This window comes from Schistocerca nitens, chromosome 7 (genome assembly GCF_023898315.1).
Source record: "Schistocerca nitens isolate TAMUIC-IGC-003100 chromosome 7, iqSchNite1.1, whole genome shotgun sequence".
Taxonomy (NCBI): Eukaryota; Metazoa; Arthropoda; class Insecta; order Orthoptera; family Acrididae; genus Schistocerca; species Schistocerca nitens.
In genome coordinates, this window is record NC_064620.1 from 109,553,276 (window position 1) to 109,578,890 (window position 25,615).

The 25,615-nt window shown below is 43.7% G+C and overlaps 1 protein-coding gene across 1 annotated transcript in view; it reads right to left on the reverse strand.

Annotated features, from left to right (window-relative positions):
* LOC126195052 (dipeptidase 1-like) overlaps positions 1 to 24,300 on the reverse strand; it is a 699,024-nt gene extending 674,724 nt beyond the window's left edge. Inside the window, exon 1 of the mRNA XM_049933499.1 lies at positions 24,191 to 24,300. The gene's annotated coding sequence lies outside the window, so the exon portion shown is untranslated. The remainder of the gene's footprint in view (positions 1 to 24,190) is intronic.
* Between the last annotated feature and the right edge of the window lie 1,315 nt (positions 24,301 to 25,615).

Below are 25,615 nucleotides of genomic sequence, written 5' to 3' on the forward strand. Positions count from 1 at the left end.
TTTGAATTTGGCGCCATTCCTCAAACCTTCTTCTGCAATCCACTGCAGTAGTAACTTTCTGTGTCAACAGGTGGCAGCACAGCAGAAGTTTGTAAGATGGCCGACATCGATGTTCGTTTGAGACAGCGTTGTGTGATTGAATTCTTGAATGCAGAAGGTGAAACGCCCATACGCATTCATGAAAGACTGAAGAAGGTGTATGGTGTTGTGACAGTGGATGTCAGCACTGTTAGACGATGGGTTCGTCGTTGTAAGGAAGCTGAAGGGCAAACACCGTTGACTGACGAAAAGCGGAGCGGCAGGCCGGTGAGTGCAGTGACTCCACACAACATTCAGCAAGTTGATGACATCATTCGTGGTGACCGTCGGGTGACTGCAGATGAAGTGTGTCGCATTATTTCTCTTAGTAAAGGCAGTGTGATCACGATTATTAAACAATTGGGGTACTCAAAAGTTTGTGCACGGTGGGTTCCAAGAATGTTAACCGATCAGAATAAAGAGGCAAGGAAAACAATAGCCTCCCAACACTTGCAGCGCTTCCGTTTGGAGGGAGAGGAGTTTCTGAAAAAAATTGTGACCGGGGACGAAACATGGGTGCATTTTTTTGAACCCGAATCAAAGAGGCAGTCAATGGAGTGGCGTCACACAAGCTCGCCGAGGAAGAAAAAATTCAAAACTGTGCGATCGGCAGGGAAAGTTATGGCAACAGTTTTCTGGGATACAGAGGGTGTGATTCTGGTTGATTTTTTGGAGCAGGGATGCACAATAAATTCTGTTCAATACGTCACAACCCTCAAAAAACTTAAAGCACGTCTTCAGCGAGTTCGCCCAACAAAATCAATGGCAGATGTTCTTCTTTTGCATGACAATGCAAGACCACACACCAGTCGTCACACCTCTGACGAGATTGTCAAAATGGGATGGGAAGTTTTGCCTCATCCCCCATACAGCCCTGACCTGGCACCATCAGACTTCCATCTGTTCGGGCCACTAAAAGAAGCTCATTGTGGGATTCATTTTGAAGATGAGGAGGCCGTCAAAACATACGTGCGTCAATGGCTTAGGAAGCAGAGCTGTGATTTTTACCGTGCTGGGATACATGCCCTTGTTCAAAGATGGACCAAAACTGTAGAGATGGGCGGAGATTACATTGAAAAATGACAAAATGATCCTCAATGTTGTGGTTTTCAACCTATGTAATTGCATTTAAATTTCCTGACAATTAAACGTAGAAAAAAACATAGGAGGCATTACTTTTTGACTGACCCTCGTAGTAACATACTTCTAGTCGGAGCATGAAATATCAGGAATTTTAACATCTTAGGAGAACTAGAAAATCCAAAAAGGAAAATTGAAAGGCTCAATGTAGATATATTGGGGATCAGTGAAGCGAAATGGAAAGGAAATAAGAGTTTTTGGTCAGATGAATATAGGGTAATATCAACAGCGGCAGAAAATGGTATAATGATAGTATGGTTTGTTATGAACTGGAAGGTAGGGAAAAGAATATGTTACTGCGAACAGTGACAGGGCTGTTCTCATCAACGCGACAAGGATAAAGACGAAGTATATGAATATTTAGAACGCGTAATCCGTATGTGAAGGGAGATAATAACCTAATAATCACGAGGGATGGGAACGAGGTAGTACAGGAAGGAACAGAAGACAGTCACGGGAGATTATGGACTGAGTAGCAGAAGTGACAGAAAGATTTATTGAATTCTACATTTAAATTTCAGCTATTAACAGTGCGTACACTATTCGATGCACATGGGGTTCTGAGACATAATAGATAGCTTGGAGATAATGGAAGATTCATACTCAATTACGTCATAGAGATTCTGGAATAGGATACTGTATTTTAAGGCGTACCCAGGAACAGACACAGACTCAGATCACGATTTAGTAATGATGAAGAGTATTCTGAAATGAATCAGTGAGCAAATAAGTGGCATACTGAAGTTCTGCGAAATGACGAGATGTGTCTGAAGTTCTCTAAGGCTGTAGATACTGCGATATCAAATGCGACAGTAGGCAGTTGAGTTGAAGAGAAATGGACACCTAAAAAATAGGCAACCGAAGTTTAACAGACACACGTAGGCACAAGGAAGAAAACTGTGATTAAACATTAAAAGAAGAAATACTTCAAGACAGCCACGGAAGGAGGAAGCAAAAAACATGTTGAGGGAAATTCAGTAATATAGAAATGTAAGTGACTTAGACCTGAAGTACATATGCAGTGCAGGGAAGCCAAAGACAATTTGACGCAGGAAAAACGTGAAGAAATCGTAAAGTAATGGTCGTCGGATAGACTGATTCAGCATACAGAAATGTCAAATACACCGGTTAAATTAAAAGCAAGGACGTCAACAGTAAGAATGCTGTGGGGGTACCACGGTTCAACGAACAGGAGAGGGTAATTATGAGGAAGAAGCACGCTGATGGCGTCTACCACGGGGAGTACATGTCTGGTGTCGTGACTGTGGAAGTAGTAGACGTCGATATGGAAGACATAGTGAATCCAGTGTTAGGGTAAGAATTTAATAGAGCCAATGTGGGCAGGCGAGCAAATAAGGCAGAAGAAATAAATAACGTTCTTTCAGAATTTCTGAATTCGTTGTGAGAAGTGGCAACCAAGTGACTTCATGTAGGAGTGTAGAATCTATGAAACTGGAGACATAACCTAAGACTTTCAGAAGAACAACATCCACAAAATAACGAAGATAGCAAGGGCAGATAAATAAAAGAACTAGTGGGTAATCAGATTAATGACTCATTCGTTCACGTTGCTGTCAAGAATACTATACACAATAATGGGAAAGGAAAGTGACGATAAATTAAATGAAGAAATTTGAGTTTCTTACAGCTAAAGGCACGGTAGAGTCGGTTCTGATGTTGAATATGATAATGGAAGCGAGAATTAAGAAAAAGATCACATTATTTGTCGACAGCGAAAAAGCGTTAGACGATTGAAGTGTTGGAGGATGTTCAGAATTGTGAGAAAGGATAGATAAGTAATCTACAGGGAAGGACAAACAGAATACAATGTATACAAGAGACAAGAGGAAACAATGAGATCGCGAAAGAAGTTCTCGGAGTAAAAAGAGAGTAAGACACTGTTCAGTCTACACATCGACTAAACAAAGACGGAAATAAAAGAGTGGGATTAAAATTTAGAATACCAATGACAAGATTCACTTACGACTTTGCCATCGACAGCGAAAGGGAATGGGTGTACCAGACCTGTTGAGTGAAATGAACAGTCTGACAAATATAGAATATGAGTTGAGGTTAGACCGAAGAAATACTGAAGTAATGAGTGATAGAAATGAGATTAGTGGTGAACTTAACATCAATATTGAGGACCACTAAGCAGACGGAGGAAGGAAACTACAAACAATATAACACTAGACGGAAGCAAGGACATAAAAAGCAGGGTAGCACAGGCAGTGAGGACATTAATGGGCAAGATAATTACATTTGACATTAATTTTGCATCCAAAGCAGCCTACTGTATTTAACCTTTTGATGTGTTTTCATCATACTCTTACGACTATATAATCACATTATTCTTTTAAATGTCGTAGAATATGGCAGTGTACTAAAAAATGCCGAAAAATCATTCAGATCGTATCTTTAAGAGGAAACAGAGGGGGTAAATAAGGAGGTAACGTGTATGAAGCAGTCATAATCCAAGTCGACGCTAATTACGTATGGAGTCCCAGAAGATTCCGATTTAGTGCTTTTACATGTTCTGCTACATATTAATGACCTTTCATCAGTATCATTACGAGAATGGAAGTTTCTTTTGTTTGCTGATAAATAATAAAGTCGTATGGCATGAATGACTGGGAGACCTCAAAGGCAGGTTCAGCCCCCTAATTGGAAAGGTTTTTCCTATCCTTCGTGAAGTATGAGATCTGTGTGATATGTTCATCTGTTAAGTGTAGGTAACTTTAGTGTGTGCTTGTCGTGAGTGTAGTGGCATGTTCGTGGTGGAGATGATGAGCGAAGGGAGAGGTTGAAGCCCGATGGCGGCATATGGCCTAATCCTCTCGAAAAGCAGCAAGGGAGCCACGGAGCTTAATGTCCTTATCCGACGAACGGATCATCATCAACAGTGTAAAATACACGCACTTCATGAGGCGCTGCGGAGAGGTTTGGAATTCATCCAAGATTTTGGCGAAAATACTACTGATCATGGCCTTTACGCCACCATCTCTATCCCCCTCCCCGCTTGCCAACCAAATACTCGAAGTAAAACTTTCATCCAGCACCAGAATTCGAAGCGGTTTGCCCTCGATTCGAGTGCCTTCGCAAACGCATACGTTAGCGACCACTGCTACGGGGGCGTGTTCTTTGCAGATGATGCAAACACAGCAAGAAGTAGCAAACGCAATGTACTTTTAGAAATGGTGGTAATGACATTTTACTGAATGTTAATGTATGTTTCCAATCCACTTATTCGCCACCAAACATTGGGAAGTTACACAGTATGTAGTTCGGAAATTGCGACAGGTTTCCTCAAAGTATATGCCTAAAATATAACGAAAAGCACAGAGAAGAAGTTAAGAGTATTGTTTTCATGGGCTTACAGCTTGCTAATGCCACATACCACTGAACTGCTGAACTGCTACAGCTCCTGAAGAAATCTTTCTTTGCAACGCGAACGTTGTCAGATGTAGGTGATATAACAATTAAAAGACTAGCATACTACGCTCACTTTCAATATACAATGTCGTATGGAATCACTTTTAGGTTATCTCGTGAAGCCAAGCTAAAGATTTCCGAGTCGAAAACGGATATACAAGTTATTTGTGTTGTAAATCCAAGAACATCCTGCAGAGATTTTTTCAGGAACAGATTCCCAAAATATTTATTCCTTAACGAAATTTGTCGTAAACAATAAATTTATTTTGGAGTCAACAGTTCTGTCTTGGAAACACTGTTGGATGTAAAAGAAAATCGTTGACAGCATACATTTTCAACAACTTGGCAGCAACCATAGAAAGCTTAACAACAGAAGGCGCCTAATGGATTTATTTTTGGTTAAATCCTTTTCCATTGACTTATATCGAAGTAGGACCGACTGATGAGGACACATTGTTGGTAGTATAAAGAAAAGCGAATTTTGTAAGACTTGACTTGTGTGCATCATCGCTGCGTTAATTTGGTAAATGTAAATAAGTGTTTAAACTGATTTTATCTTTCGATCATGCGTAGTTTTAATACCCAAAGTAGTGTCACCTGCACTTCAGGGTAATGTCCATTTACATACTTAGTACTTTATGCCAAGAAAATATATCTAATATTTTTATAACTATTTCCCACATCCATGGGGACCATTTATTTCACTTCACATTTATGGAAGGGACATATCTCCTTTGTCTTGAATGTGTATTCTTGTTTTACGACAACTGCAGATACTTGAGGATTTATTCACTATGAATTGATGGACCAAAAAATGCGTCTAGTCTATTCTGATCTAAATAGCAGAGGGGGAGACGTCTCCTCGTCAAACACCTCTACCTACCCAAAAAACTCACACATTTCATCAAGGAATTTTACTTTCGATGTTGTCTTTGTGAGAAACTGATAGATAGGTTTGCAGTATTCTTGTTCGCGCTGAGCTCTTTCAGTGTCTCAGAACAGGATATAAGTGCTCCTGTCACAGATTTAAGTCCACGAGGGTGGCAAATGTCCTTGCAAATCGGTGTAACCAAAGTGCTGTTCATCGCAAGATCGACCCTTCTCACTTGTCAGTCATAACTCAGTTGGACAATCTGTTGTCCAAACGGTTTAAGAGAGTTTTTAAAGCATTTTTTATGTGAATGGCAATATAAATATGCCTCTGTATTCGTTACTGTTTAGGTTTTTAATTTCCATATGCACTGAGTTTCCGTTCAATTTTCCATTCCTGTGGAGCTGTTCCACATTCTCGGATTTCCATCAAAACGTGTCTAGCCTCTTAAGAAATTCATCGCTTAACTTACATATCTCGCAGTAACGACTTTTCTACTCGGGGTTTCGTTCGCTTTAAGTGACCCATATCTACATTTACATCTATATACACTCCTGGAAATTGAAATAAGAACACCGTGAATTCATTGTCCCAGGAAGGGGAAACTTTATTGACACATTCCTGGGGTCAGATACATCACATGATCACACTGACAGAACCACAGGCATATAGACACAGGCAACAGAGCATGCACAATGTCGGCACTAGTACAGTGTATATCCACCTTCCGCAGGAATTCAGGCTGCTATCCTCCCATGGAGACGATCGTAGAGATGCTGGATGTAGTCCTGTGGAACGGCTTGCCATTCCATTTCCACCTGGCGCCTCAGTTGGACCAGCGTTCGTGCTGGACGTGCAGACCGCGTGAGACGACGCTTCATCCAGTCCCAAACATGCTCAATGGGGGACAGATCCGGAGATCTTGCTGGCCAGGGATACATGCGGACGTGCATTGTCCTGTTGGAACAGCAAGTTCCCTTGCCGGTCTAGGAATGGTAGAACGATGGGTTCGATGACGGTTTGGATGTACCGTGCACTATTCAGTGTCCCCTCGACGATCACCAGTGGTGTACGGCCAGTGTAGGAGATCGCTCCCCACACCATGATGCCGGGTGTTGGCCCTGTGTGCCTCGGTCGTATGCAGTCCTGATTGTGGCGCTCACCTGCACGGCGCCAAACACGCATACGACCATCATTGGCACAAGGCAGAAGCGACTCTCATCGCTGAAGACGACACGTCTCCATTCGTCCCTCCATTCACGCCTGTCGCGACACCACTGGAGGCGGGCTGCACGATGTTGGGGCGTGAGCGGAAGACGGCCTAACGGTGTGCGGGACCGTAGCCCAGCTTCATGGAGACGGTTGCGAATGGTCCTCGCCGATACCCCAGGAGAAACAGTGTCCCTAATTTGCTGGGAAGTGGCGGTGCGGTCCCCTACGGCACTGCGTAGGATCCGTGCGTCGCTGCGGTCCGGTCCCAGGTCGACGGGCACGTGCACCTTCCGCCGACCACTGGCGACAACATCGATGTACTGTGGAGACTTCACGCCCCACGTGTTGAGCAATTCGGCGGTACGTCCACCCGGCCTCCCGCATGCCCACTATACGCCCTCGCTCAAAGTCCGTCAACTGCACATACGGTTCACGTCCACGCTGTCGCGGCATGCTACCAGTGTTAAAAGACTGCGATGGAGCTCCGTATGCCACGGCAAACTGGCTGACACTGACGGCGGCGGTGCACAAATGCTGCGCAGCTAGCGCCATTCGACGGCCAACACCGCGGTTCCTGGTGTGTCCGCTGTGCCGTGCGTGTGATCATTGCTTGTACAGCCCTCTCGCAGTGTCCGGAGCAAGTATGGTGGGTCTGACACACCGGTGTCAATGTGTTCTTTTTTCCATTTCCAGGAGTGTACATACTCCGCAAGTCACCATATGGTGCGTGACGGCGGTATCCTATACCCCTACTAGTCATTGTATTTCATATTCTAATCGCAAACAGAGCGAGGGAAAAACTGTCCACATGCCTCCGTACAAGCCCTAATCTCTCTAATCTTATCTTGATGGTCGTAATGCTAAATGTATCTTGGCAGCAGTAGAATCGTTTTGCCGTCAGCCTCAAATGCCGGCTCTCTAAATTTTCTCCTGAGTGCTCTTCGAAGAGAACGTCGCTTTCCTTCCAGTGATTCCCATTTGAGATTCCGAAGCATCTCCATAATACTTGCGTGTTGTTACAACCTAGCGGTAATAAATCTCTGAATTGCTTCGATGTCTTTCTTTAACCAGACCTGGCGGGGATCCCAAACAGAGGAACAGTACTCAACAATGTGTCGCAGCACCGACCTACGCAGGGCCTCGTTTACAGATGGACCACACTTTCATAAAATTCGCTCAATAAACCGAAGTCGAGGATTCGCCTTCCCTACTAGAATCCTTACATGCTCATTCCATTTCATACTGATTTGCAACGTTACGCCTAAGTATTTAATCGATGCGACTCCGTCATTTAGCACGCTAGTAATGCTGTACTCGAATATTATAGGTTACCTCTCACCAATCATCTGCTTTAAACTGTATTTTTCTACATTTAGAAGTAGCTGCCATTCATCACACCTAGTAGAAGTTTTGTCTGTTTTGCATCATCCTACAGCAATACGCCACAGTATCATCAGCAAAAAACCACAGACTTTTGATTACCCAGTCCGCTAGATCATTTATGTATGTAGAAACTAACAGCTGTGCTGCTACACTTATCTGGTGCACTCCCAACGACGCCCTTGTCTCTGATGAACACTTTCCTTCTAGGATAGAATACTGGGTTTGTTACATAAGAAGTCTTCGAGCTCCTTACTTACCAGGGCAAGTATTCCATATTATCAGGTGATATCAGCTTATTCATCTGGGACTGAATAGGTTTCCCACGGGTAATCTTTCTTTCGCTGAATGACAGTTGAGTAGGTCTTGGGAGGAGTCAGACAATATCGTGTATTTCTGTCTAGTAATCGTCTCTAAGGTTCCATTTACTCGATAGAACCTTGGGGAAAGTCTTGTAGCTATTTATGTGGCATTATAATGTATTACCGTATTGGAGCTGCATAGGTCCCTTAAAAAAATTTATAAGGCCGGAGAAATATGACTATATTACTCATACTGCTCACTTGACTTTTTCGGATTTATTTCCATCATCATATATGTGTAACTCCAGCGTAATTCTTGGATTTATATGCGAAGGAAACCTCAGATATTACTCGTAAACTTTCATACTTGACCTTTACACCGTTTGCACTCCTAGCTAAAGATTTAAACTTATGCTTGGCGTAACTAGTAACCACACTATTCACTAAACACTCTATGTTAAACACAATTCTGAGTTGATGTTAGCACTTTTCTTCTACATCTACATCTACATCTACATTCATACTCCGCAAGCCACCCAACGGTGTGTGGCGGAGGGCACTTTACGTGCCACTGTCATTACCTCCCTTTCCTGTTCCAGTCGCGTATGGTTCGCGGGAAGAACGACTGTCTGAAAGCCTCCGTGCGCGCTCTAATCTCTCTAATTTTACATTCGTGATCTCCTCGGGAGGTATAAGTAGGGGGAAGCAATATACTCGATACCTCATCCAGAAACGCACCCTCTCGAAACCTGGCGAGCAAGCTACACCGCGATGCAGAGCGCCTCTCTTGCAGAGTCTGCCACTTGAGTTTATTAAACATCTCCGTAACGCTATCACGGTTACCAAATAACCCTGTGACGAAACGCGCCTGCTCTTCTTTGGATCTTCTCTATCTCATCCGTCAACCCGATCTGGTACGGATCCCACACTGATGAGCAATACTCAAGTATAGGTCGAACGAGTGTTTTGTAAGCCACCTCCTTTGTTGCTGGACTACATTTTCTAAGCACTCTCCCAATGAATCTCAACCTGGTACCCGCCTTACCAACAATTAATTTTATATGATCATTCCACTTCAAATCGTTCCGCACGCATACTCCCAGATATTTTACAGAAGTAACTGCTACCAGTGTTTGTTCCGCTATCATATAATCATACAATAAAGGATCCTTCTTTCTATGTATTCGCAATACATTACATTTGTCTATGTTAAGGGACAGTTGCCACTTCCTGCACCAAGTGCCTATCCGCTGCAGATCTTCCTGCATTTCGCTACAATTTTCTAATGCTGCAACTTCTCTGTATACTACAGCATCATCCGCGAAAAGCCGCATGGAACTTCCGACACTATTCTTCGGAAGACGTTCATGGGTTTAGCCTCCCTAATATTCCTGTGGTCTCTGGGTCGACATTTTGCTATTTATAATACATTACCTTGTTTTTGTCATAAGCTCGTTTCCCGTGCAGATTAATTTTGAGATCATTTCCTCAGTCATTAGGAGAGTCTCCCCTCTTCCAATAGCTGTATGTCCGTACCAATGATTTCACGTATTGATTTGGTCATCTGTCGCTTTGCCATACGCTGTATTTTATCACTTCAATTGAAGTTTTATAGCAAGTTGTCCTAATTATTTATTTCCAGTTTTCACTTTTTTAAAAAGTGACTGGTAGCAGAAACTTGAAATAAATAATTTTCCCACACAGTCACGGTTCACAAACATAGCCATTATGGCTGAAAATAATAAAGTTGTCCTAATTTCCTTCGTCAAGGTGAAGTGTCCCTTTCCATATATTTGCCATGAACCATATAAATAACGACAAAAGAACTATACATGCGTAATGTTGTGTGAACTTTAATGCCTAATTGTGATACGGGCAAAGCGACGAAATAACTTTAAAGACAATTTATCGATTCTGATAATAGAAAAAAGACGTTATTCTCCGTGATATAAGATGATATGTGTAAACTAAAGAACTGAACACTATAATCTTTGTTACATTATAAAAGGACTGGAAGACAATGAACTCAGTGGTCTTCTGATGTTTTCTTGTGTCTCAGCTGTTGTTTGAGTGCAGAAGGTACGATTGTATTGCGATAGCTTTTGTCTTGCTCTCGTTTAATTACTAGAACATAATTGATGTGTAAAAGAGTTACGAAAATATAATAAGCTAATCTGGAGTGCAGAGTAATCATTTAAGGAACCTACGCCACATTTATTATAACGTAAGTGTTTGTGTAGCATTTTTGAAGCTGCTGCGGAGCTAGCTGAGATCATCTTCGATTGAGAAAGTTGGCCGCCATTACGAGGTGCATTTCAAATTTTTTATTTCCACAGGAAATACGACTAAGCCGAAGCAGAAGAACTTATTTAAAAATACTATCAAAATTAATTCGCATCAAATCGCGAGATTTATTTTATCGTAAAGTGACTATTTTCAGTAATACAATCTATTATAGGTCAGGTGCCTTTTTGCATACACTTTATTACGCTAACGCCTATGATATTATTTGTAGGGAGCCCGGCGCTCGTTTTCAACCAGAATTTAAAGTGTAATTTGGCAACGTGCAAAATATTTTATTGCTTATTTGTAATTGTTTCTTACGGGGTTTTATAAAATATAGCTTTACTAAACTGAACTTCACGAACTTAATAGAATCCTCATATAAATTATAGCAGAAAGAGACATTACAAAGGGCCTCTTCTATTGCTTATGGTTGGAGGACCTGGGCATTTCAATAGAAAAATTTAATTTAATGGTTGCTGAACGATAGAGATTGGTCGGTTAAAATAATATTTATTCAAACAGCTTGTAATAGTCACCCAGGACACTTAAATGTCGAGCTTATAAAACAATTCGAGAATGAAGTTACACAACTAGAATAGAACAATGGTAAGAAAATGAATGGTTATTAGCGTCGCAACAAGCATGCTACTGGACACGTAGAACCGAGATGGGGCCCAGACACAGGTAAACATAAATTATGTTTGCAACCGTGGTTGCAAAATTAGGTAATTACACAAAAAAGTATTAATTCTAACACAAACACACAACAGACCAACGAACAAAGGAAGTCTCAGAAAGAAACGTCACTAGGCGACTGAGATCCAGTGAGTTAACTCGATTACGAAACAAAAGGTGAGTGGTTACGAAAGGAGGCCCCTTAGAAGCAATAAACAGACTGCAGAAAATCTTGCATACCAGTGCGTGAAGTGTGTCTATCATGAAAGGAAGATTAAACAACAGAAACCAGGAATGAGCTTCTCTTCCTTCAATATGTCACGATTTCCGAAGTCGGAAGCGTGTATTGCAGGTGTGATCTTTTCGTGGTCGCCACTGAGGTGGCTGCCGACAAGTCGGGATGTGCCGAACTCGGCCGCTGCTAACTGTTGCTGACTGAGCCGATTTGATGTCATTGCGTGTAGAGGATCTCATCACGCTCTTGATTACTCGAATCAGAAAACCCGTACCAACCCGAATACGAATCCTAATGCCCCTCTCAACTGTTAGGTAAATTTCCTTTAGACCCAGAAAAAGCACTCCGAACATTTTTTCTAGCCAATCCCAGAAAAGATCTAAGTACTCCTCCAAATAGGGTTCTGGAAGTCGGTTCCCTAGCTCCCACCGTAAAGGTAAGAGTGTATCCGCCAATGGGATACGCTTATAAAGAAATGTTAAACGAGTGTCCCACGTATGGACTTGTTTGTCGGAAATTCTGGAAACTTTGTTGGAATATACGGAGCATTCCCACGGGAAGGGAAAAGTTTGGAAATTTGATGACTCACGAATGGCTATTTACTTGCTTGAAGAGCCAAGACTGGAGACCGCACACAGCAGGATAACGGTAAGGCTACATGCAGAGCTCTCACCCCTTCCGGCAGTAGTTTCCTGGTCTGGTATAGAGGATTTTTTTTTTGGTCATCAGTCTACTGACTGGTTTGATGCGGCCCGCCACTAATTCCTTTCCTGTGCTAACCTCTTCATATCAGAGTAGCACTTGCAACCTACGTCCTCAATTATTTGCTTGACGTATTCCAATCTCTGTCTTCCTCTACAGTTTTTGCCCTCTACAGCTCCCTCTAGTACCATGGATGTCATTCCTTCATGTCTTAGCAGATGTCCTATAATCCTGTCCCTTCTCCTTATCAGTGTTTTCCACATATTCCTTTCCTCTCCGATTCTGCGTAGAACATCCTCATTCCTTACCTTATCAGTCCACCTAATTTTCAACATTCGTCTATAGCACCACATCTCAAATGCTTCGATTCTCTTCTGTTCCGGTTTTCCCACAGTCCATGTTTCACTACCATACAATGCTGTACTCCAGACGTACATCCTCAGAAATTTCTTCCTCAAATTAAGGCCGGTATTTGATATTAGTAGACTTCTCTTGGCCAGAAATGCCTTTTTTTGCCATAGCGATTCTGCTTTTTATGTCCTCCTTGCTCCGTCCGTCATTGGTTATTTTACTGCCTAGGTAGCAGAATTCCTGAACTTCATTGACTTCGTGACCATCAATCCTGATGTCAAGTTTCTCGCTGTTCTCATTTCTACTACTTCTCATTACCTTCGTCTTTCTCCGATTTACTCTCAAACCATACTGTTTACTCATTAGACTGTTCATTCCGTTCAGCAGATCATTTAATTCTTCTTCACTTTCACTCAGGATAGCAATGTCATCAGCGAATCGTATCATTGATATCCTTACACCTTGTATTTTCATTCCACTCCTGATCCTTTCTTTTATTTCCACCATTGCATCTTCGATGTACAGATTGAAGAGTAGGGACGAAAGGCTACAGTCTTGTCTTACACCCTTCTTAATACGAGCACTTCGTTCTTGATCTTCCACTCTTATTATTCCCTCTTGTATGTTTTACATATTGTATACGACCCGTCTCTCCCTATAGCTTACCCCTACTTTTTTCAGAATCTCGAACAGCTTGCACCATTTTATATTGTCGAACGCTTTCTCCAGGTCGATAAATCCTACGAAAGTGTCTTGATTTTTCTTTAGCCTTGCTTCCATTAATAGCCGTAACGTCAGAATTGCCTCTCTCGTCCCTTTACTTTTCCTAAAGCCAAATTGATCCTCACTTAGCGCATTCTCAATTTTCTTCTCCATTCTTCTGTATATTATTCTTGTAAGCAGCTTCGATGCATGAGCTGTTAAGCTGATTGTGCGATAATTGTTGCACTTGTCAGCACTTGCCGTCTTCGGAATTGTGTGGATGATGCTTTTCCGAAAGTCAGATTGTATGTCGCCAGACTCATATATTCTACACACCAACGTGAATAGTCGTTTTGTTGCCACTTCCCCCAATGATTTTAGAAATTCTGATGGAATGTTACCTATCCCTTCTGCCTTATTTGACCGTAAGTCCTCCAAAGCTCTTATAAATTCCGATTCTAATACTGGATCTCCTATCTCTTGTAAATCGACTCCTGTTTCTTCTTCTACCACATCAGACAAATCTTCACCCTCATAGAGGCTTTCAATGTATTCTTTCCACCTATCTGCTCTCTCCTCTGCATTTAGCAATGGAATTCCCGTTGCAGTCTTAATGTTACCACTGTTGCTTTTAATGTCACCAAAGGTTGTTTTGACTTTCCTGTATGCTGAGTCTGCCCTTCCGACAATCATATCTTTTTCGATGTCTTCACATTTTTCCTGCAGCCATTTCGTCTTAGCTTCCCTGCACTTCATATTTATTTCATTCCTCAGCGACTTGTATTTCTGTATTCCTGATTTTCCCGGAACATGTTTGTACTTCCTCCTTTCATCAATCAACTCAAGTATTTCTTCTGTTACCCATGGTTTCTTCGCAGCTACCTTCTTTGTACCTATGTTTTCCTTCCCAACTTCTGTGATGGCCCTTTTTAGAGATGTCCATTCCTCGTCAACTGTACTGCCTACTGCGCTATTCCTTATTGCTGTATCTATAGCGTTAGAGATCTTCAAACGTATCTCGTCATTCCTTAGTACTTCCGTATCCCACTTCTTTGCGTATTGATTCTTCCTGACTAATGTCTTGAACTTTAGCCTACTCTTCATCACTACTATATTGTGATCTGAATCTGTATCTGCTCCTGGATACGCCTTACAATCCAGTATCTGATTTCGGAATCTCTGTCTGACCATGATGTAATCTAATTGAAATCTTCCCGTATCTCCCGGCCTTTTCCAAGTATACATCCTCCTCTTTTGATTCTTGAACAGGGTATTCGCTATTAGTAGCTGAAACTTGTTACAGAACTCAATTAGTCTTTCTCCTCTTTCGTTCCTTGTCCCAAGCCCATATTCTCCTGTAACCTTTTCTTGTACTCCTTCCCCTACAACTGCATTCCAGTCGCCCATGACTATTAGATTTTCGTCCCCCTTTACATACTGCATTACCCTTTCAATATCCTCATACACTTTCTCTATCTGTTCATCTTCAGCTTGCGACGTCGGCATGTATACCTGAACTATCGTTGTCGGTGTTGGTCTGCTGTCGATTCTGATTAGTACAACCCGGTCACTGAACTGTTCACAGTAACAGACCCTCTGCCCTACCATCCTATTCATAACGAATCCTACACCTGTTATACCATTTTCTGTTGCTGTTGATATTACCCGATACTCATCTGACCAGAAATCCTTGTCTTCCTTCCACTTCACTGACCCCTACTATATCTAGATTGAGCCTTTGCATTTCCTTTTTCAGATTTTCTAGTTGCCCTACCACGTTCAAGCTTCTGACATTCCACGCCCCGACTCGTAGAACGTTATCCTTTCGTTGATTATTCAATCTTTTTCTCATGGTAACCTCCCCCTTGGCAGTCCCCTCCCGGAGATCCGAATGGGGGACTATTCCGGAATCTTTTGCCAATGGAGGGATCATCATGACACTTCTTCAATTACAGGCCACATGTCCTGTGGATACACGTTACGTGTCTTTAATGCAGTGGTTTCCACTGCCTTCTGCATCCTCATGTCGTTGATCATTGCTGATTCTTCCGCCTTTAGGGGCAATTTCCCACCCCTAGGACAAGAGAGTGCCCTGAACCTCTATCCGCTCCTCCGCCCTCTTTGACGAGGCCGTTGGCAGAATGAGGCTGCCTTCTTATGCCGGAAGTCTTCTGCCGCCAATGCTGATTATTTATCAAAGTTTAGGCAGTGGCGGAGATCGAACTCGGGACCAAGGACGTTTTGTTTATGAATCAAAGACGCTACCCCTAGACCACGGGTGGCTCCTGTATAGAGGATAGCAGTCTTTAATTCCGCCGCTCTTTGTCTGCGGAGGCTGAGCAGGAAGATAATTCTTACAAGCCTCGCGTGACAGTGAGGCCTGCTAGCGTAGGAGCTGCCTTCTGAGAGACCGCAAGCTTTTTCAAAGCGTTGGAAATCTCCTGCAGTTTTCACCCGAGATACATTTCATGGGAAGGACTACTACAAGAAGAAATGCTTTAGGTATAGATAGGTGGGTACCCCACGTTGCAACAAGCAACCCCCTACCACTCATGTAATCAGCGTGTAACTGAGAGGGAAAGTAAACGAAGCAAGAGAGTCTCATATGCAAATTTAATACGTAAATAAGATAAATGTGAGATAAAGGCCTGAAACAGGAATTGGGCTGAAAAACTAGTGTAGCCCACAACGCGTGAATACCTGTATTTTAGTAGTATTTCACTTGCTACATTTGCGCTCCTCATGTAATAAAACTGCCACATAAAGCGTGACCTTTCAGTTTATTATTTTTCAGAGAGTATTTGAATATACCATTGAGTGTACCACAAAAATTCCGTTGTGTAGCTCTAAGTTCAGGAGGTACGTCGTCAGCAGAATTGTGCTGCGTGAAAATTAAACAGGGTGAAATTCTGTAGAGATACGTGAAAAGTATATTAAATAACTATGAAATATATTTGATGTGTGTCTGCGGGCGAAGCTATGGGTAGAAAGCTCATACTAAACACCTGCAATGATTTCATCCAAATTTGGTACAAAATATGAAAAACGGAACTATAGTGGTAAGAATTGCCAGCTTCATATTGGGATGGGGATCACTATGGAGAGAGTAAGGGGGAGGAGGAGATGTACAGACAGATAGGGGGACGGAGAAGCTACAGAAGGGTAAGGGGAAATGGACGGAGAGACAGGAGAGAGCAAGGGATAGAGAGAAAAAGATATGAGGAGGGGACAGTCATAAAAAGGAAAGAGAAGGAGACGGGCAGAGTGAGTTGGAGGAGAGAATATGGGCAGAGGGTAGAGGAGGGAATGGAATCAGAAGAGTGGTTGTGTACAGAGGGGAAAGGAGCAGATTGGCAGAGGGAGATGAGCAAATGAAAGAGGCGGAGGAGCAGATAGGCAGAAAGATGGGGGGAGGGAGCAGAGAAGGCCGGAGGAGATGAGTTGAGACAGGGGGGCTAAAGGAGGTTTACAGAGAGAGGGGGTGGGGGAAATGGACAGAGGTAGGGAGAGGGAGGAGGAGGAGTTGCGGAAAGGGTCCAGGTGTGCTGACAATCAAGAATTTGATCAGCAAGTTTGAAAGAAAGGGTAGCGTTGGTGATGACAGTGTTGGCAATATCGGTCGTCAAAAAAAGGCTGGAAACGCCTGAAAACATCGAGAGGACATATGTTTCAAACCAACCCCACGAAATCGATCAGACGTGATGCTCAACAGGTGGGAATGAAATAGGAGGCAGTGCCACAAATTGTTGATGAATACCTGCATATCTTCCCACACAAATTTCAAACTCATCAGTCACAGCGCCCTTGAACAGCGGTTGTTTCGCCAACACTATTTTCACAGAATTGGCGAACAGGACTTTGATGTGAATATGATCTGATTTGGCGATAAAGCTTACTTTCATTTATATGGGTTCGTCGATAAACAAAATTGGCGCATTTGGAGGACGGAGAAACCGCATTTCGCGATCGAGAAGTCTCTTCACTCGCAGTGCATGACTGTGTGTTTTGCAGTGTCCAGCCACGGAAAGACCGATACGATATTTTTGAAGGCACGGTGACCGTTAAACGGTATGTGAAGGTTTTTGAAGATAATTTCATCCCCATTATTCGAAGTGTCTCCGATTTTGACAAGATGTGGTTCATGCAAAAGGGGGCTCAACCTCATCGAAGCAGGAGAGTATTTTATGTCATGGAGGAGCACTTTCGGGTCTGCATTCGGGCTCTCGGATACCCAAAGGTCACTGGCATGGGCCTCGATTGGCCAAAATATTCTCCGGATTTGAACACATGTGACTCCGTTTTGAGCACCTATATTAAGGACAAGGTGTACAGCAATAACTCCAAAAAAGTTGCGGAGCTGAAAACAGGCATTCAGGAGATCATCGACAGCATCGATGTTCCGATACTTTAGCGAGTGATGCAAAATTTCGCTATTCGTCTGCACCATATGATCGCAAATGATAGCAGGCATATTGAACATGTCATATCCCACTCGTAAATACACTACTGGGCATTAAAATTCCTGCACCAAGAAGATGACGCGCTACAGACGCGAAATTTAACCGACAGGAAGAAGATGCTATGATATGCAAATGATTAGTTTTTCAGAGCATTCATACAAGACTGGCGCCGGTGGCGACACCTACAACGTGCTGACATGAGGAAAGTTTCCAACCGATTTCTTGTACACAAACAGCAGTTGACCGGCGTTGCCTGGTGAAACGTTGTTGTGATGCCTCCTGTAAGGAGGAGAAATGCGTGCCATCACGTCTCCGACTTTCATAAAGATCGGATTGTCGCCTACCGCGATTGCCGTTTATCGTATGGCGACATTGCTGCTCCCGTTGGTAGAGATCCAATGTCTGTTAGTAGAATACGGAATCGGTGGCTTCAGGAGGGTAATACGGAACGCCGTGCTGCATCCCAACAGCCTCGTATCACTAGCAGTCGAGATGACAGGCATCTTATCCGCATGGCTGTAACGGATCGTGCAGCCACGTCTCGATCCCTGAGTCGACATATGGGGACTTTTGCAGGACAACAGCCATCTGCACGAACAGTTCGACGACGTTTGGAGCACCATGGACTATCAGCTCGCAGACCACGGCTGCGGTTACCCTTGACGCTGCATCACAGACAGGAGCGCATGCGATGGTGTACTCAACGACGAACCTGGGTACACGAACAGCAAAACATTTTTCGGGTGAATCCAGGTTCTGCTTACAGCATCGTGATGGTCGCGTCCGTGTTTGGCGACATCGCAGTGAACGCACATTGGAAGCGTGTATTCGTCATCGCCATACTGGCGTATCACCCGGCGTGATGGTATGGGGTGCCATCGGTTACACGTCTCGGTCAGCTCTAGTTAGCATTGACGGCACTTTGAACTGTGGACGTTACATTGCAGATGTGCTACGACCAGTGGCTCTACCCTTCATTCGATCCATGTCAAACCCTACACTTCAGCAGGATAATGCACGACGGCATGTTGCGTATCCTGTACGGGCCTTTCTGGATACCGAAAACGTTCGACTGCTGCCCTGGCCAGCACATTCTCCAGATCTCTCACCAACTGAAAACGTCTGGTCAATGGTGGCCGAGCAACTGGCTTGTCACAATACGCCAGTCACTACTCTTGATGTACTGTGGTATCGTGTTGAAGCTGCATGGGCAGCTGTACCTGTGCACGCCATCCAAGCTCTGTTTGACTCAATGCACAGGCGTATCAAGGGCGTTATTACGGCCAGAGGTGGTGGTTGTTCTGGTTACTGATTTCTCAGGATCTATGCACCCAAATTGCGTGATAATGTAATCACATGTTAGTTCTAGTATAATGTATTTGTCCAATGAATACCCGTTTATCATCTGCATTTCTTCTTGGTGTAGCAATTTTATTGGCCAGTAGTGTATGAATATCTGTAGTGACGTTTACATGTTGAATAATGCGTGTGCACGCCGTATTTTGTAACTAATTTTCGTTTTGTTTCGTGTAGTTCAATAGTTGTCAGCCTCTGCCATGGCAACGCCAGGTAGTCAGCTACTTGTGGTAATAGAATTGTAAGGCTAACTCTCTTGCCTGGGTTTTGTTTTAAATGCGTGCATTTGTAGAAATATCGGTGCTTATAATGTTTCTTTTCTTGAAATGTTTTGTGTACACCTGTCAAGCTAGGACCACTACCCACAGCCACGATCACAAACACGAGGGATCTCGTCAAGTCATCCTTGTTGGGGAGTAATGTGTCGCACTAAAGGAAGAATGTATAGGTAAGAACTAATGTCATTACGAATTTTCATGTCGTTGGACTGTCTTTTTCTAGGTAGTAATTAAAACTTCATAACTGCCTTCTTTCCTCATAAAAACAGGCTTAAGACAAGGTGGCGGCCTATCGCCACTACTTTTCAAGTGTGCACTGGAATACATAATGAGAGAATGGTACTAGGACAATCCAAAGATGATAAGAATTGGAAGTGCAAACGATGATATTAGCTTAAAATGCTTGGGATTCGCTGATGATCTTGCTCTCCTAGCCACCACCGTTCAAGAAGCCAGGCAACAAGTGAAATCACTACAAAAAACAGCGGAGAAAGTAGGCCCTAGAATATCATTTGAAAAAACGGAGATTATGCTAACTGATCCACCACTTGCAAACAAAATTACACTAGGAGAACAGGAAATCAAAATTGTTGATAAATTTAAATATTTAGGCGAAATAATAACATACAATCTAAATGAGAATCCATCATGGCAGAATAGAATTAAAAAACTTAACGACGCAAATTACATTACCAAATCTACATACAACAAAAAAAGGCTATCTACAGATGCAAAATTAAAACACTATAAAACAGTAACACAACCAGAAATAAAGTATGTAGCTGAAACTATCTTCAAAACAACTAATACAGCAGAAATTGACAGAATACTAAAAATAGAAAGAAGAATAATTAGGACATGTATAAATAAACAGTATAAAAGAATGGACATTGGAGAATAGCATCAAAGGAAAGAGTATATAAGAAAATAGAACCAGTCATGAGCGCGATCAGGAAGAAACGCATCTCATTCTCTGGACATCTGATGAGAACTCCAGAAAACAGAATTAGTAAAACAAAAATAATAAAAAAATAGTGGAATAGCAAGAGCGACATTAAATGGATCACAGAAATTAAGGAAGATATAAAAGAACTCCAAATTACAGTAGATGACCTAAAAAACAAGACAGAGAAAACCAGAATACTGTAAGACCCGCAAACCAGACTACAAATGAAAATCAATAAAAAGAGTACAGGAAGAGTGGTTTTAGATGAAGAAAGAAAGAAAATATCTGAAAGAATGAAGAAATATTGGGCAGACAGAAGAGGAAAACACCTTTCATATAAGAATAGACTCTAATAATTATATTACCTAAATATCATGTAAAGTTATTGTTGAGCCAAATTGTATCCCTGTGTAACAACTTGTTTACAACCTTGTATTTTTGACTAGAGTGGTCCAACGAAGGCCATAAGATAAATAAACAATAATAATAAAACTGTGATGTTTGAAATTTTCCCGGCGTAATGATTGTTCCATAAAAACACGGGAGAATTGCCGTAAGTCAGTAGCATCGTGCCACGGTATTTCGGCACAAAGTCTTTTGGCCATCTTCAGGTGAGTACAGCTGTAGAGGTACTGGCGAATACGCTTTTTTTTTTTTTTTTTTTTTTTTTTCCTTTATGGTATTTCAATTCCCCATCGGGGCGGGCTGGCAGCAGCATAGGCGCTGCTCTTCAGCCGAAAGACATAGAACAAAACAACAGAAGACAGTTAAAAACAGCAAAGGAGAGAATAAGGTGAACATAGATATAAAAAAGGGGAACATCATGGAAGGCAAAAAAAAAAAAAAAAAAAAAAAAAAAAAAAAAAAAAAAAAAAAAAAAAAAAAAAAAACGGGGAGACTAAAATGGAGATAAAAAACTGTTTAAAAGTAGCACACACAAAAAGCCACACACTGCGACGGTTAAAAGAACACGAGGCACAGTATGACTGGAGCATAAAGGTAGCGACGTAAGGCATAGCACATAATGTAACACTGACGGCGAACCTCAAGGCAGGACACAATTAAAATCACACCTCTTGACGCACACGAGGGCGAATACGCGCTGAGCTCTGCTATTTAAAGCCAAAGAGGGCTGCATTGCGCATGCGCTGCGCATGTACTGTTAGGCGTGCGCGTTCACAACCCAGTGCGCTGCGCCTGGCACCCTCCGCGGTGAAAACTTGGCATTTCGATATCAGATCGATCTTCATCTTTATACCGATAACTACTTTGACTACGGAGTTTCTCTACAACGGGATTCCAAGCGGAATTTAACTGGCAACCTCTATCTCGATTGATAACAGTCTCGCTGTCTGACAATTTTATTTCTAAGGATTCATTTATAATTGAACTCCAGAAATTTGGTGTTTGAGCCAAAATTTTTGTATCATTGTAATTCATAGAGTGGCCAGTAGAAATGCAATGTTCAGCGATTGCGGACTTGGTGGGTTGCAGAAGGCGAGTATGCCGCTGGTGTTCCACAATGCGTTCCTGCACCGTTCTTGTTGTCTGCCCTATATATGACTTGACGCAATCACACGGAATCTTGCAGACACCTGATTTACGTAGGCCCAGGTCATCCTTAACGAATCCCACCAGTGATGATATTTTAGGAGAACGGCGAAATGGGTGTCCTTAAAACTTAAATCCACCGTGCCCATACTATTTCTGACGTCGACAGTCTTCAAGTGGATCTGAAACACCAGCAAAAAGTATTCCTGATGAATGGCTTTTCAACTAAGCAAGTGAACAGAGCTATGCAGTCCTACAAACGACACAACAAGGAAGAAGAAGAGGTCTTCAGGCCAACGGCTTATCTACCTTTTATTGGGAACATCTCGTCACAGATAGGTAGAATATTGAGGAAGCATCAAGTCAGAGTCATCCTTGGCCCTCCTCCTAAAATATCACTGGTGGGATCCGTTAAGGATGACTTAAACCTACGTAAATCAGGTGTCTACAAGATTCCGTGTGATTGCGGCAAGTCATATATAGGGCAGACAACAAGAACAGTGCAGGAACGCATTGTGGAACACCAGTGGCATACTCGCCTTCTCCAACCCACCAAGTCCGCAATCGCTGAACATTGCATTTCTACTGGTTTCTCTATGAATTACAATGGTACAAAAATTTTGGCTCAAACATCAAATTTTCTGGAGTTCAATTATAAATGAATCCATAGAAATAAATTTGTCAGACAGCGAGACTGTTATCAATCGAGATAGCGGTTACCAGTTAAATTCCGCTTGGAATCCCATTGTAGAGAAACTCCGTAGTCAAAGTAGTTATTGGTATAAAGATGAAGATCGATCTGATATCGAAATGCCAAGTTTTCACCGCGGAGGGCGCCAGGCGCAGCGCACGGAGTTGTGAGCGCGCACGCCTAACAGTTCATGCGCAGCGCATGCGCAATGCAGCCCCCTTTGGCTTTAAATAGCAGATCTCAGGGCGTTTTCGCCAGTACTTCTACAGTTGTACTCACCTGAAGATGCCCCGCCCCATCCTTTGTTATGCCAACATCGCTTGGATTTCTGCTCCTCCCCGGTTCTATAAAGCCCTCCAAATCCTCGAACGCCGTTCACTCCGCCTCGCCTTCCGCATCCGCCTTCCGTCCCCCACGCACATCCTCTACGACCTCATCCCCTTCCCCCACCTTCTCCTTTTCCTTGAACACATCTGCACACTATACATTGTCCGCCGCCTTAATCCCCCTCACCCCCTGGTGTCTCCCTTCCTCTCCACTCCCAACCAGTTGCCGCGCCTTTACCGTTGTGTCCCTCCCTCTCTCCATCTCTGCACCCTCCACCTCCTTTCCCAACACAACTTCCACCACCTACCCCTCCTGGATGATGAGCTTCGCCCTGCCATCTACCCTTCCTACCAACTCTAACCCCCTCTTCCTGCCTCCTCCTCAGGGCTCCCTCTCCTCCCCCTCCCTCCTCCTGAGCGGCTTTCCCCTCCTACTCCCCCTCCATCTCTTGTGCCTCCTTTCAGTGTCTCTGTGCTCCCTCCTACCCAGCCTTCCCTTTTCCTCTCCCACCCCACATGTCTCCTGCCTCTTCGTGAAACCACGGTTGCCCCTCCTCTCTTCATACCGCTGCTTCCTCAGCTGCCCCATGCTCTTCCCTCCTTTTCCATCCTGTCTGACCTTTCCCTCGGCAGGTCCCACCTGGTAGTTGTACTCTTCGTCGTGTGTGCTCGAAGTGGGTTTTAAGTGTGTTGTTTCGGAGTGTTTTTAATACTGTGGCCAACTTTTAACCTGTGCATTCGCATTCAGTGTCTTCTCTGTGTTTCAAGAATCGCCAACTGTGTTTTTTAACTTCTGATGACTTTTTTTTTAACTGTCCCCCATGAACGTCTACATGTCCATGTCTTTTTACCTCCATTTTCTCTCCTTACTCTATTTTATGTTCCCCTTTTTTATCTCCTTATGTATGTATCATTTTATTCTTGTTTTAGTTGTCGTGTCTCTCCGCTGAAGAGCGGCGGATTGTGCCGCTGACAACCCTCCCCTCCCCATATGGGGCAGGGGAATGAAATCACAATAAAGAAAAAAAAAAAGAAACCTGAAGATGGACAAATGACTTTGTGCCGAAATATCGTCGCAAGATGTTACTGACTTACCGCAGTTCTCCCGTGTTTTTATGGAACAATAATAAAACTGCCTTCATAAGGGCGGGAAATGTGAACTGAATTGCGTCTATACTGCTGTAGTGAGTACAGCTGGTGACGTCTGGGGACTGACCTGCTTGGACTTGCCCTTGGAGCAGCGGCGGCGCTTCTTCTTGGCGTCGGGCGCGGCGCGGTACGTCTCGATGCGCAGCGCGGGCGCCGCCGCCGACGAGGCCGCCGAGCCGCCGGCCGGCCCGGCCACGTCCTTGAGCAGCAGCGAGCGCGGGCAGCCGCGCCGCTCGTACCACAGGCCGCGCACGGGGGCCGGCGGCGCCTTGTGCGGGGGCGGCGCGGGGGCGGAGGCGGCGGGGGCGGGCGGCGCGCGCGGCGGCGGCGGCAGCGGCTGGCTGCGGCGGCGCTCGCACGTGCACACCAGCGCGGCCGCCGACGGCCCGGGCTCGCACGGCGACGGCATCGCCACTGCCTCCTGCCCAAATGCACAACATCCCGCTGCACGTCAACGGTCACTTTTGATAGGAGCGCGCAGCTTAAGGCGCCTACATACCAGGCCAATGAATGGCAACCAGACGCTTCAATGGCCAAGATTTACTTAATATACCGCGTGATCAAAAAGTCAGTATAAATTTGAAAACTGAATAAATCACAGAATAATGTAGTTCAAAAAATGGTTCTAATGGCTCTGAGCACTATGGGAGTCAACTGCTGTGGTCATCAGTCCCCTAGAACTATTTAAACCTAACTAACCTAAGGACATCACACACATCCATGCCCGAGGCAGGATTCGAACCTGCGACCATAGCAGTCGCACGGTTCCGGACTGCGCGCCTAGAACCGCGAGACCACCGCGGCCGGCATAATGTAGTCAGAGAGGTACAAATTGTCACACATACTTGGAATGACATGAGGTTTTATTAGAACCCAAAATATCCAAAAGTTCAAAAAATGTCCGACAGATGGCACTTCATCTGATCAGTATAGCAGTAATTAGCATAACAAAGTATAACAAAGCAAAGATGATGTTCTTGACAGGAAATGCTCAATATGTCTACCATCATTCTTCAACAATAGCTGTAGTCCAGGAATAATGTTGTGAACAGCACTGTAAAGGATGTCCGGAGTTATGGTGAGGCATTGGCGTCGGATGTTGTCTTTCAGCATCCCTAGAGATGTGGGTCGATCACGACACACTTGCGACTACAGGTAACCCCAAAGCCAATAATCGCACGGAGTGAGGTTTGGGGACCTGGGAGGCCAAGCATGACGAAAGTGGCAGCTCAGCGCACGATCATCACCAAACGACGCGCGCAAGAGATCTTTCAGACGTCTAACAATATGAGGTGGTTCTAATAAAACCCCGTGTCATTCCAAGCAAGTGTGTCAATTTTTACCTCTCTACCTACATTATTCCGTGGTTTATTAAGTTTTCAAATTTATACTGACTTTTTGGTCACCCGGCATATGAACGGCAAATCTAAGCCAACGAAGTGGCTGGCCTTGGATGCGGTTCGGGCAACAGGTGGTAGTGGACCTCTCTCCT